The sequence below is a fragment of the Centrocercus urophasianus genome, unplaced genomic scaffold (genome assembly GCF_019232065.1).
Source record: "Centrocercus urophasianus isolate 14NV4802_14NV808 unplaced genomic scaffold, USGS_Curo_1.0 seq_2, whole genome shotgun sequence".
In the NCBI taxonomy this organism is placed as follows: Eukaryota; Metazoa; Chordata; class Aves; order Galliformes; family Phasianidae; genus Centrocercus; species Centrocercus urophasianus.
This window is the reverse complement of record NW_024884755.1, coordinates 12,593,906-12,606,895: the sequence shown is the minus strand read 5'-3', so window position 1 is coordinate 12,606,895 and position 12,990 is coordinate 12,593,906. Positions and strand designations below refer to the sequence as shown.

Here is a 12,990-nt window from a genome sequence, read left to right as displayed (position 1 = left end):
TTGAGCCTTTGGCAGTTTTACAAGAGAAGCCCATGCCTGCTTTGGCTGCTCATGCCACCAAGGCATCCAGCTGCACAGTGCCCACCTACAACCTGCCTCACAGGAGCTGTGGTGACGAGCAGGGCTTCTTGGTGAGCACATATGACAGGAAAGATAATAATTAGCACAAAGTCATGTGGTAAAGCATCCAACCCACACAAGGGACAGGCCGGAGCCATACCACCCACAAGGGATCTCCAAGATGATAGCTTAATTGAAAGGAGTTGCTCAAGCATGTGCCACACCTGGTGCAGAGTTAGGAACTTCTGCTCCAGGTAATGTTTTAACAAGTTGTTTTCCTTGTTCTGTTGTCACCTGAACCATAAGATTCTGATGCCTGCTTATTGCATAGGCGCACCTCAGCTTGTGCACCAAACCTATTTTGTTTTGTTTTGTGCTTTTTAAAAAACTGGTTGTGTTCATGTACTCCGGCTTCTTCTGCACTTCAGATCCCAATACAAGCAGTAAATGGGACGATGCAGAAGAAAATGCGAAGCCACCATGAGTGCATGCGTGAGATGTGGAGTGTTTTACTTCATTCCTAAGAAAAGACTCATAGCTGATCTCTCAAGTTTTGTCTCGAGTTTTGTAGAAAAAAATGAAAATTGAATGTTAGTCTCCTAAATCTAAATTATACGGTATGATTTATGACAAGTACTGGAAGCCCAGTTTAGCACAAAAAGCAGCAGTCTTATCAGTGGGATACACCAAAGTAAACAACAACAAATTATCCAAACAGCTTGTATTCTTTGGAAGATGCCTTTGCCTCTTTTTCTTTCCTCCAGAAAGGGAAATCTGAGCACATCTGGAAGAATAAGTATTTTGAAGTACTTTGGATAAAGGAGAGAGAATCAACTCCCTATTTCAGATATCTTCAAATGACAGGTTCCCAGTCTTAATTAGAGTGGGCTGGAGCTTGAAATGAGTATTAAGTGCTGGGGCCCACAGACAGGCAAAACTTCACACCGCTGTGTGCTGCAGGTGTGAAGTTGCTGCTTTGGTACTGTTAAGGTCTACAAAAGGACCTGTGGCTGAAAAGAGAACTGATGCCTTTTGCACAACCTCCAGGATGACTTCAGGATGCGACTCCCAAGAGATCATTGTGTGAAACGTGAGTTGTGGTAGCCAACAGGAAAGATCTTATGTCATTCTTGGTCTAGACAAATGAATAAAAGCTGTGGGAGGTGGGATCTCCGGAACGAACTGGGGATCTTATCAAGTTCTGTAAGTTGTGAAACCAGGTGGCAACCAGTTTCCAATATCTGGAGCAGATAACGTGAGCCCTCCCTGGTTGCTTTTCACAATCTGTCACACTTTCAGACATGATCTTACCCTGCAAGGTCAAAGAAAGACACGATTTTCATCTGACATCATTGGGATTGATATTATCTCCTAACAGCATTGCATACGCATTTAATGAAAGGAAGCATCAAGCTGGAAGTTTGTAAAAGACCAATTTAGGGTGCAGAAGAATTGATAATGGTGTCAGGTAGATACATGTGACTTGCTAAGGTTTGGATATCTGAGTGTGAACATCTGTATTTTCCTCATACCACTCTGAGATCATCAACCATCACAATTGGCACAGCCTGTGCAGTGCCTGTGCTGGCACAGACTGACAGAGGGCAAGGTTAGCTGAGCACCTGGAAGGCTGAGAGTCATTTTCAGCAGGGGGAAGACAAGGCAACGTTTAAAGCAAATATCCTATTGTCATTTACCTGTTACTAGTCCCAGATGAAATTACACCCTTGTTTCTTAAGGAGAGCACACAATAGTGCTTCATTTCAGTGGCTTGCTACACAGCAAACAGGCTCAAAGGTTGGCTATATTCAGCTTGATCCCCCGAGGCCTAACCGCTCTGGGAAAAGTAAAGCACTGCTCAATGCTTCTGGTAGTAAGTAGAGAGCCTACAGCCATCCAGTGAAAACCACAAAGCAAAGACACTGGGGAGGCCTGGTCACAGTCCCTATGTGTTAAAGCTGCAAAGTCTCCTTGCGCAGTTCTGTTGGATGTAAACAGCATTCCTCTGCTGTGGTGGCAAACGATGCCTTCCTCCCTGCTGGGCCTCGAGATGTAGCCAAAACTTGTTTATTCTATAATTTAGAGTTCATTGTAATCTAAATGGAGATTTTTTTGCAATGCAAATGGGTCTGTACAGAATGTAAGACATTTTACGTATCGCTACTGTTTATTACAGCTATATAACTTATCACTTATCACATAGACTAGATTGCAAAACACAGCATTTCAAACACACTTTAACTCTCAAATTGTCACTAGTAAGAAGAACGAATTTTGCTTATTACTCTTTCTCTCACAGTATTTTATGACAGTCTGCAGAAACCCCATTTTGCAGGAAAGAATTCCAAGGAATAGAAAAAGTCTGGATTCAAGTGCAAAGGTTGTTTCTGGTTGCATTAAGTGGCAGGCATCTAATGAGTCTGTTTGATTTCCTAAAGCATTCTGTTGTACAGTTTGATATGCAATATATGGGGAAGCTTGCTACTAACCCCAAAATTCAGAGTGCTAGAAGAGAATCATAAAATCGTAGAATCATAGAATGGCTTGGTCTGGAAGGGACCTCAAAGATCATCTAGTTCCAACTCCCTGCCATGGGCAGGGTTGCCATAATCTTCCATAATGATCTAATGCTGACATTAATAAGCGCAGTTCAGCATTGCTGGAGCAGTCTGCTTGACTCTTCAAAAGCCCAGCAGGTCAGGAACAGCACGGTTCATGGCAAGGAGAAAGGACTTCTCCTCTTTGGCCTGTAGGAGGTGATCTAGGTTTATGTCTTCTATAACGTACAAGTGCTGTAAACTGATAATTAAGCTCAATAAAGATGAAATTAAAATAGTGCCCCGTGAGGTGAGATGAAGTGGTTAACATTTGTTACACACCCCAGTGCTGGACCTTGGTTCCCAGACAACACCCACCCTTCTCCATTGCTGATAAGTGACTCTCTTCCGCGACAAAAACAAGTGATAAAGTGATAAATTCTTCAGTCGTCAATGGAATATCATGCCTCTTGTGCAGCTCAGAGATAAGAAATCTTTTATTAGTTGATTACAATTCTAAGTATATGCATTTGGGTTGTGTCTTAGAAGCCTGGTCCAACAAGCACTGCTGAACCACCCAGCTTCTACTGTGTCCTGCTGCATTTGGGGGAGGATGGCTGGAGCCTCCTTCCAAGGAGGGTGGAGGTCGACAACAACACCGTGGTTGGGCTGATGCTGTGGACAGCAGTCCTGCTCTGGGGACACAGTGGGACTGTATGGCAGCTAGAGTGTCCTCAGCCCTTCCTGTGCCTCAGCTGCAGTAACAGTGTGATTGGTGCTGTGTGCCCTGCTCCTCCTGCAGCCCTCATCGCTGAGGCCGTGGTGAGAACTGCACAGCTGCACAAGTGGTGGTATGCTGGGATCTGAGCACCACAGGCATCCACGGAAATTCCTTCCAGCACACACACCTGGACTCCTTCCCACAATAAAATGAGCAAGAAGATTAGGTCGGAGGTGCTTTTGGATTTTGGCCTAAAGTGGGATTGGGTGCATAGCTGAAGAGTATGAGTGGATTGAGGAAGTTCTACCTCATCTGCAGCCCAAATATGAAAAGACACTGCTGATTTTAGCTGAGTGTTGTCACAAGTTCGTACTCAGCAATATCTGGAGGGGTGAGAATGATCACCATATGAGGCACACTGATATAAATTCGGACTGGATGTGACATTTTGATCTGCTATGGCTAGTGTGCAGCAGTTTGATAGCAATGAAGTAATTTGAAAGTGTTAGCAAGTAGTAGTTTGCATTTGACTATGTTATCTTAGGCTTCACCACTAGCAGAATTTGCATTTACACAGGTAGGTGGTAGCAAAGGAGCCACCAGTACTGACTATTCCATAACAGAAGTTTTGTACCATTTGGGTTTGATAGGCAGTGCTCATTGGGTTAGTAGTGCTATCAGCAGCATGGTTTCTTTCTTCTTCCTTTCTTTAAGTAAACCCCCAACATCTCCAGAAATAATAGTCACCCTACAGTAGCTGATGTGAAGATGGTAGCAGTAAAGCTGTCATTTTTGAAAATGCTGCTCAGGAACTTCCACCATTTATTTGCTGAATGATTAGGGAGACTGTCAAGGTGTAAAAGATTTGGAAGCAAACAGTCCAGCGTTCAAAGCCTCATGGCTTGTCACAAGAGCAGTTACAGTGCAGCCAAATCCTTGGTGATGTAAATAGCTGTCAGCTCTCAGTTATGCAGGGATCACTCCATGACAGTATTTGCCCAACCTTTTAGATAAGTGAGCCCATTGTTTTTAGTGCCAAGGCAGCTCCTGGATGCAGGCAGTGCTGCTCAGAACATTCTGCTTGCACCAGTTGTTTTCAGCACACAAACTTGTGAATATTAAGAGGAGAGAGAACGTTTCATGTTTTCTTTCTCCAGGGGAGATCTATTGCTGTACAGAGGTCAGAAGAAATACTCCTGGCTGAAGTGCAGCCTGGTTCAGCATGGTCGCAGATTTGAGGGACGACTGTCTGGCACTGATGGGACTCAAGCTTGCTGTTGTTCTTGGTGGCATCAAGCAGCATTTTCATGATCTAAGCTGAAAAGAGGCAGGTTGCCTCCTCTGCTGCTTGGTCTGTTTCTTTCTTCTTGTGAAGTGTGTCTAACATAGCCATGAACATAAATATTTGCAACCTTGTACATGTGTACAGGGCAGTCTGGATTAAAACATAAACTGAACAAGCCTTACAGTACTTTCTCCAAGAATCCAATTAAAAAAATACGCTTTCCATCACAAAGATGCTATCAACCCCAAAATGATGCTTTAAATTCCCAAGATAGATCATTAATAGTGTTTCAATCAAAATTTGATTATAATAATCCTAAACAATTTAATACAAGCCCTGCAGAGCCTTGTATTTTTTTTTTAACTGAATGAAACTAATAACAATGCCATCATCAAAAAGGAACAAAAAAACCCCAGTTGATAATGAGGTAGTTTAACTCATTTCAGCACAGACTTTTTAAACTAAGGGCAAATGTTTTCTATAAAGCTGCTCTTTCTGAACATCAGCATTTATGAGAGTCACATCCACTAAATCTGTGGGTCTTTCTCATGAATGTTTTATCTAATTCCAGCTTTGCTAGCACGTCAGAGGATTGTGCTTTTGGTAGGCTTCCAGTTGTCTGGTAGAAATCCAGTTGCTTATTCATGGATGAAATCTGAACAAGATGGAAGATACTGCAATGAGTGGAATTACCTTTCGGCTTTGATGAGCTGGTCTGGAACCAGACGGAGAAACAAAATTCTCTTAGAGATGATACTCCCTCTCCAGCTTTATTTATTTCCTTTCGCTCCACTCCATCCTTACACTTTTCTCTGGGCAAATATACAAATATACAAGGGCTGTTAATATCGCTTCTTGGCTGAACATGAAATGCATATTTTCGAACATGACTGCTAACTCCTCCCTATCTTGCACCTAACTGATACGCCTGGATCTTTTGGCTCTGTGCCTGGGACTGTACATGTTCGTGGAATATCCCAAGGGAGATCCTGTCAAACTTCTTCTGTTCACATGACTCAGTGCTTGTTTGAAACTGCCTGGTTTTTCAGCTTCTTTCTTTTAACATTTGAGTTTTGAAGTACATTTATTTTATTGGACTTTGGAGAACTTTGCTTCAAACCAAGCAATTCCATTTTGCCTGAGCGTGAGTAAGTCTGCTGGAAACTGCTGTGTTCATGAGAATACTGAGATATAATGGGTTGATAGACATTTACCTTAAAGAGAGAATACAAACAATGAAAATACACCAACCTTTAGCCTACAATCATTATGTGTGGTATCTCTGTCATAAATATAATGCCTTGTGCAGAGTTCAAGGCTCACATATTTGAAGTCTAAGAGATTTTCCTTCCCATCAGGTTAAGAAGCAAAATGTTAAAGTTGCAGCTGAAGATAAGTCGTAGTGGTTTCTTTTTTTAAAGTTTATTTGCTTTTAATTTAAAATATACAGAAAAACCTACATATAAGCTAGTCAACATAGTATATTTTTATCTACCATTGCAGTCTGTATCACTTCTATATTAACTATCCCAAGCTAAAATATTCCAGACCATTTGGGTCTTAGTATAATGATGTTGTGATTTATTGCACTCTCAGTTTCCATCCAGCAGCAATTACCAGAAGAGCTGATAATGGTCTGCAATTTGTTTTCCAGAACTGGGAGTAGTTGCCAGCAACAGCCACTCACAGCGAAAGGCAATGGCTGTTTACCTGCATTGCTCAGTGGGACCAGGAAGGACAGGTCAGTGACAACCCTCTGAGAATACAGAATGAAATACCAACCTGTAGAACTGATAACAGCTGTTTCTTCCAAGATGGTACAGTGGGACTCAACAGAATAAAATCTGACTTGATGTTAAAATGCTATAAAAAGATGAGACCCTGCTAAAATAATGGACAACTTGTCATTCTTCCTCTCCTTCCTTCAGTTTGCTCATCTTGATTTGTTATTTAAAACATGTCCTTGATGCCATGGATCGAGTGATACACCCCATCTTTAAGAGCTGACGGCTCTAGCTATTGGCGGAGGTTCCTTATAATGGAATTTACTGTAAGCACCTGTTACAGTTATATGGAGTCTTTATAATCCATGGGGTTAGAGTTGTTTCCTGTTTTGAACCGGTTTCTTGATGACCTTAGAGTCATCGTATTCAAGCTCCATGGATATTTTTCAGAATTTGAGCCTGCCCAGCTGTGACAACTGTTTATCAGCTGCCAAGAGATGAGTTCCTGTGAACCTCACTGCAAAGGACAGATATTTGTCTTCCAATATAAGATTCTTTCATATATGCTGAAAGCATCTGGGTTTCCTTAGCTATCAACAAGGTTAGTGTAGTTCTCTTTTGTAGGAAAGGGCTCGCTGACAAGGGAAAAGTAATTTGACAAAAGGTGCCATAGCCTAGATCTTGGTAAACCTGCAAAATAGGATTTCAGCAGATCATCTGAGGACATCAGATAACTTCTAAAAGGAAAAAGTCTACATTTTGCCATTCGAGGCTGAAGTTGATTTTTAAAATTGCTGATTTTAACTTCTTTGTCTTCTGTCCCCTTTCCTGCTAGTTCTTGTCTGTTCAGACTGTGCTCTGGAGCGACATACCCCTGACCTCTGTTCAGTACCTGGTATGTGGGAGTAGCAGCCATATAACTAATGCTGCTATTGGAACATAATAAGTACTGGTTATATTCTCCTCCCTTCTTCATGCATTCTTCATTAGACTCAGTACCTTCAGTTGTAGAATGGTAAGATAGATTTCTGCTGTGCATTATGTGAAGGAACAGTTAAATGGCTTGCTCTCATTAAAATGGGCCATATCTGTTCTTGTAAGATGGTTGGAAAGAGAGGAAAGATTCTTATTAGCATTCCCAGATCGCATGCTGAGCAGAAGGCTCTGGTTCACATTGATTAGCAGAGCTAAAACCTATGACAAGGCAGTGTGGTAACCAGAGGACTGTAGATGGCAAATGTAGGTAAATAAGGACTGTGCATTATTGCTTCATTCTTCCCTCTGCTTTGTTTCACATGTATACTTTTGTTTGCCAGCATTCCTGCCTGCTGTCTCCAAAGTCAGTGGGATTCCAACTAAGTTTTCAGCAACAGGACTATCAGCAGTTGCAGGCACTGTAATGCATTCCCACTTTGGCAAGGGTCCACAAGTATTTTCCCACCATCCTTCTCTCCAGTAGCAACAGCTTCCCTTTTTTGGAGCTCACTTTACTCCTAAATGCTTCTGAAAGTCACTTCTCAGCGAGTGACCAAAATAACCAGGTATTAGTTATAGCCAAGAACAAGGTCCAAAGTGTGATTCGTTATATTTCTTCAGTTCATCTAGAGTAAATAGGAACTTATCTGTGGGACTGTCTAGGTTTTGTACTTCTGTGATATCTGAAAACTATAGCTCAAGATCTCAGAGGAAACTTTGAACCCACTATACAAGTTTAAACAGGTTTGCGGCCTTTGGCTTTTTAATCTTTTCCTTGCTTCACTGTTAGATTTGAGTGATTGCCGAGTAGTGTAAAAGCCTGGAAATTGGATATTAATCTTGAAACTCTAGATTCTTTTCCCATGGAGGATGTCTCACATTAAACCTTGCCCGTCCAGCTGGGCACAGAAGAAAGTTTTCCACTTTTATTTTAACTCTTAATCACAATGAGAATAGAGGAAACGCATTGCTTTGCAAGGGTAGACACTGAAGCAGCAGAAGACCTTCATGGCTTATTCTCATTGGAATTACAGCTTTGTGCTCACATCAAACCTATCCAGTAATGGTTTTCAAATCATAACTCACAAAAAATACTTCTATCTTACTGTTAAGATTGTAAGGCTGTTGTTGGGGTGGGAAGAGATTATGATATTTCAATGCCCCAGCTGGCCTTACAGAATATATTAATCGCTTCTCTACTCTTTGAGGCATTGTTGAATTTCTAACACCTTCTTGAAGAATCAGAGATCTGAATAATCATTCCATATGGGTTTGTAATATATAAGAAAGTTTGCTTCTGAGAGAATATATGTAGGTCGCTCCAAAAGTAATGCCTCTTATTAATTTCCATGGAAACAACACACCCAAAGAGAGCAAAGATACTGTTTGACAAAGCAAATTCTCACCTACAAAACACAATTTTTCAACATGGTCAACACCACTGGCTTTGCATTTTTGCCCTGAATGAACAAGAGCTGCATGCTGCACTCATAAAAATCTGCACCAGCAGAGGTGATCCACTGTTGCTGTTGCCACTGCTGAAACGCAGCACCCACCACTCACTTTGTTCATATCCAGTGTTTGGTTTCAGCAAGTGGCAATGGGTGCATTTTTTTTCTGCATGGAGGAATTCAGTGACACATCTTTGCTTCATACACACTTCCATGTCAGATGCCATTTTGTCAGACTCTCCCTCTGCTGCCATCTGTCACACGGCAACAAAATGGAATGCAGTATTGGTGGGAGGGTTCAACATCTACTGCCATACCACCACCATCTGCCTCTGACGTCATGGATCAACAGAATAAGATAGGAGCTATTGCTTTCAGAACAGCCCCCGCATATTAGTGCCTCTATGTTTTTGTATGCAAGACTTAAGAGCACGCTATCAGAACAAAGCTTCATATGGGAAGTTCAGCTCATAAGTCACGTAATGCTTTTGAAAACTCCATCTTGCCAGCCCTTTGGTCTTTTGCCCACATACTTCCTTTTGGTTCAAGACCTTCACTCAGTACTCAGCACAGTACTGATTTCACTCAGTACTGTATTCGTCTGGTTGTCAGTTGATATGAAAATCAGACAAATAGAACAAATTAGTAATACAAGTTGTTTTTCCCATGTATACACTTACATATAAACAATACTTACATTTATGCCCTGTAGCACTTTTTATCTTCAGCTGTGCTACATGGAGAAAGTGGTTAGCATAACCACACCCTGGTTAGTTAGCTAAATTTTATTTTTACCTCTTTATATAATTGACAAATTCATCCACAGGTGGACGCAGTATCAAGGATCTCATGAGAACTCCAGAGGCATTGAACGTACTCCAGCTTTAAGGATAACAACATAATTTTTCTTTCTGATAGATTATAAGACGTAAAGAACATAAGCTGTCACCAATTCCAACATACTGAGAGGGGCCAGGTCAGACCCTGATGATAACTTGCAACATGGAAAAGCCTGAAGTGACTTGTAGCTTAAGTGAGTGAGCCAAAATGAGAGTTCAGCCAGTGAACATCTTAAAGGTTATGTCTTCATCCAGTGCAAATCAGAGCTCATCCAGTACAGTTGGGGACTCCCATTTGGTTTCTTGATTCTGTGCTGATTTACACCATTTTTGTGTGACCCTTTGCTCCTGTCAGGCTTGCAAAATATATCTGTAAGTCTAATAACGTGGCTGAAACTGTTAATTACTGTACATACTTCTGGAAGATCTATAATATAATTAACAGCTGCTGTAAGTTTCAAGACGACAATGAGAGAAGATTTATGTGTTCCCTTTTAGCTCAAACATAGTTTACTTCGATAAATACAATTCTGATAAGAACAATGCATATTACCTTGGCCAGTCTCTGCTGTGACACTGAGATATGTATTAACCTCTTTGCTCCAATTATTCAAAATGGTGTTCCTTTCCCTTTTCCTCTGATTGCCCTTTTAAGTGTACTCTACCGCCCTTGCCAAAGGGGTGCAATTATCCCTACAGTTAAGCCTCCTGATTTTGGGTGGAGAAGTTGTGTAAATGTGCTGCCACTGTGGCAGCTTGGTGAATCAAACTTTCTGCTCTTACATAACGTCTTTCATTATGAGTCCCACCTGCTGTTTGGGCAAGAAGATGACTGAAACCAGTGAGCAAGAGAGCTTTCACTGTCCTGGTGTTGTCTGGTCTCTTGCTGATGCTGTGCTGCCTAAGCTTGCTGCTGGCCTGCTCCTTGACATCTCTAATGTCACAGCAGTGAGAATACCTCCTTTGTGTAAGACAAACGTTCGCCGTCTGTCTGGACATCATCTGTGCTTGGGGATCAAGATTTGCTTCTTCTGCAACCCCTCAAAGAAGGTGCAGTGCCCCTCAAGACAGCAACACAACTGAATGCGTGACTGAAGCTGATAAAAGCTCATTCTCTCCTTCTCCTGAAGCATGCTTATTACTGAACTCACTGTGTGAGGTACACCTCTGTAACCTGCCAGCCTTTGTACTTGGTGTTGTTCAGTTCACTGATTAGAAACAATACTAGATGCACTTCTGATAAACTCTGTTGGACCTTTAATCTCTGCACAGCTGTGCTCATTTGAGATGTGAAAGCAGACTGTGTGCCATGCAGCTCTGCATGTTGGTGAGGCAATGATGAAAATGACAAAGAAAAGATTGCCATAATCATGATGATGATAAAAATAAAGTGATGTAACAGGAAAATCTCTCATGTTACATTTACTTAGTATTAGCAATTCAGAGAAAAACTTCGAGTTGGGTTGGGAGTCCCATCCCAAAGATGGATTGGGAAATAAATTCCCAGACAGCAAAACTAAAAGTATAGTTCTTATTTATTTAATTATGAGGCTGATTCTTTGAGGAAAAAAAGGAGACAGTTCAGATTTTAAACTTGGAAGTTGCCTGAAGCACAGACAGAGCTAAATAGTGATAACATAGAACTCTGGGTTTGATTCCTTGTGGATATAAGGGAAGTAAACTCTTGCTTCAGCCATTTATAACAGTATTCCTACTTTTTTCATGAATGTTTCCCAAATCCCAGAATTGTTATCCTTATTTAGAAAGAATTTAAGTGGCTTTTAGAATTAGACCTAATTAATGTTCTTCTGCTGATTTTGGTAGGATTTTGAAAAAAAAAGCAGAAGATAATGAGCTCTAATCACTTTATTTTCTGGATCATTCTTATGGTAGAAATGCTGCTCTCCCTAGATATTACAGGATGATCTGGGACCTCATCCAACTCATGCTGAAGTCTTTCCACTCAAATAGGATCCTTGGAGAAAAAAATTGCAGCTGATTATTTAGTAAATACAACGCATTATCTGTTACAGGTCTTTCATTTACTTTTACATTTGTTCCAACGCTTGGTACAAGATGCTTAGGAGAACTGCAAAGTATTACAGGCCTAAGGTTGAATTCTATCCTTATTATTTTATAGATTTTTTTTATTAATATAAAAAAAGGAGCAGGAAATTTATGAAAATGCAGGCCATGTCAACACAGTTCAATTTTTCAACTTGTCATCTTGTCGCAGTTCTAACGGGAAGAGCCTGAAGAAGGCCCTATGGCCAACTTGTCAGATCTAATCTTCCCTTCTACTCTTAGCGGATATTTTATTAACACTTTTTAAGACTGTTTTTTATTTGTTTTGCAGTCTATGTGCTGAGGCAGCAGCCAGTTTGTTTTTCTTCATCTTCCTCTCACTTTCTCTCTTCTTGCTTTCTGCTACGAGAGAGGAATTGGCTTTTCTGGCATCCGAGTCCACAAATCACAGCAAAAAGGGATTGTTGCAGTTTTCATAAATGTGGTGTTACTTGAAAATTATAGACTGCAACTGATTATTGCACTTCTGTACTATGGCTGTAAATTGGGCCCTGTATCTTTCTGGTGACAGTCATTCCTGCAACAGACCTTTTAGGAAATTGGAAGGGAAATTAAACAAGAGCAAAGGGTAGCTTTCTTTTTATCTTTGACATGCCTTCCTGAAATCCTTATCTATCATATTCAGGCAGAGATGTTACTGAATTGGCGGTGAATTTAGATGTTGCCTGTTTCTGAATCTCCAGCCTGCTGATCCTGCACACCCTTTGAGGCAGATCTGTTGACAAGGCCAACACGAACATGGAATGTTATGGGTGATAGACCAGGATGATGTGGCACCAAGGGAGTGCATTATTTCTCCATATTCAGTGTTTGTTCATTTCTAGATCAGCTCTCTCAAGCCAGTTTAAAAGGATTGAACTGAGCATGCTATTGCCACAGGTCGGGAATGATTTGGAAGAAGCTTGAGTGGTCAGAAAAGGAAGGTTACGCGATAACTTCATTTCTCCCTTGCATGGGAGGCAGAAAAATGTACTGAACTCTCCATTGTCCCTTTTGCTGGCTACCAGGATCATGTAATAATGACCAGGTCTGCCTGCATGATTTACATTGCTGGAGGCGGAGCTGTGACTGCTCACCCTGAGCCAGGGCACAGGATGGCTTAATGGGCGTGATGGTGATGGGTTCCGTGGTTGAATGAGATGATCTTCGTGGTCTTTTCCAACCTTAATGATTCTCTGATTCTAGGGTAGTTGGTGCACCAAAAATTAGCAAACTACTAATACTAGTAATCTCCCTTTCCTATCCTCTGTGAGGAAGGGAACTGCAAACGCAAGGTGCGCTCCCACAGCTCCATGGCTGCTTGAGCTGATGCA

At 41.3% G+C, this 12,990-nt stretch overlaps 1 long non-coding RNA gene across 11 annotated transcripts in view; it reads left to right on the top strand.

The window, feature by feature from the left end:
• The window catches only part of LOC122161891, a 346,860-nt gene that overhangs the window by 92,258 nt on the left and 241,612 nt on the right, over positions 1-12,990 (top strand). For 10 of the 11 annotated variants that reach the window (XR_006169331.1, XR_006169337.1, XR_006169335.1 and 7 more), the window contains exon 1: positions 5,967-6,344. This is a non-coding gene — a long non-coding RNA (uncharacterized LOC122161891). Of the gene's footprint in view, positions 1-5,966; positions 6,345-12,990 lie in introns of those variants that run through there. The other variant, XR_006169329.1, reaches the window with a different exon arrangement.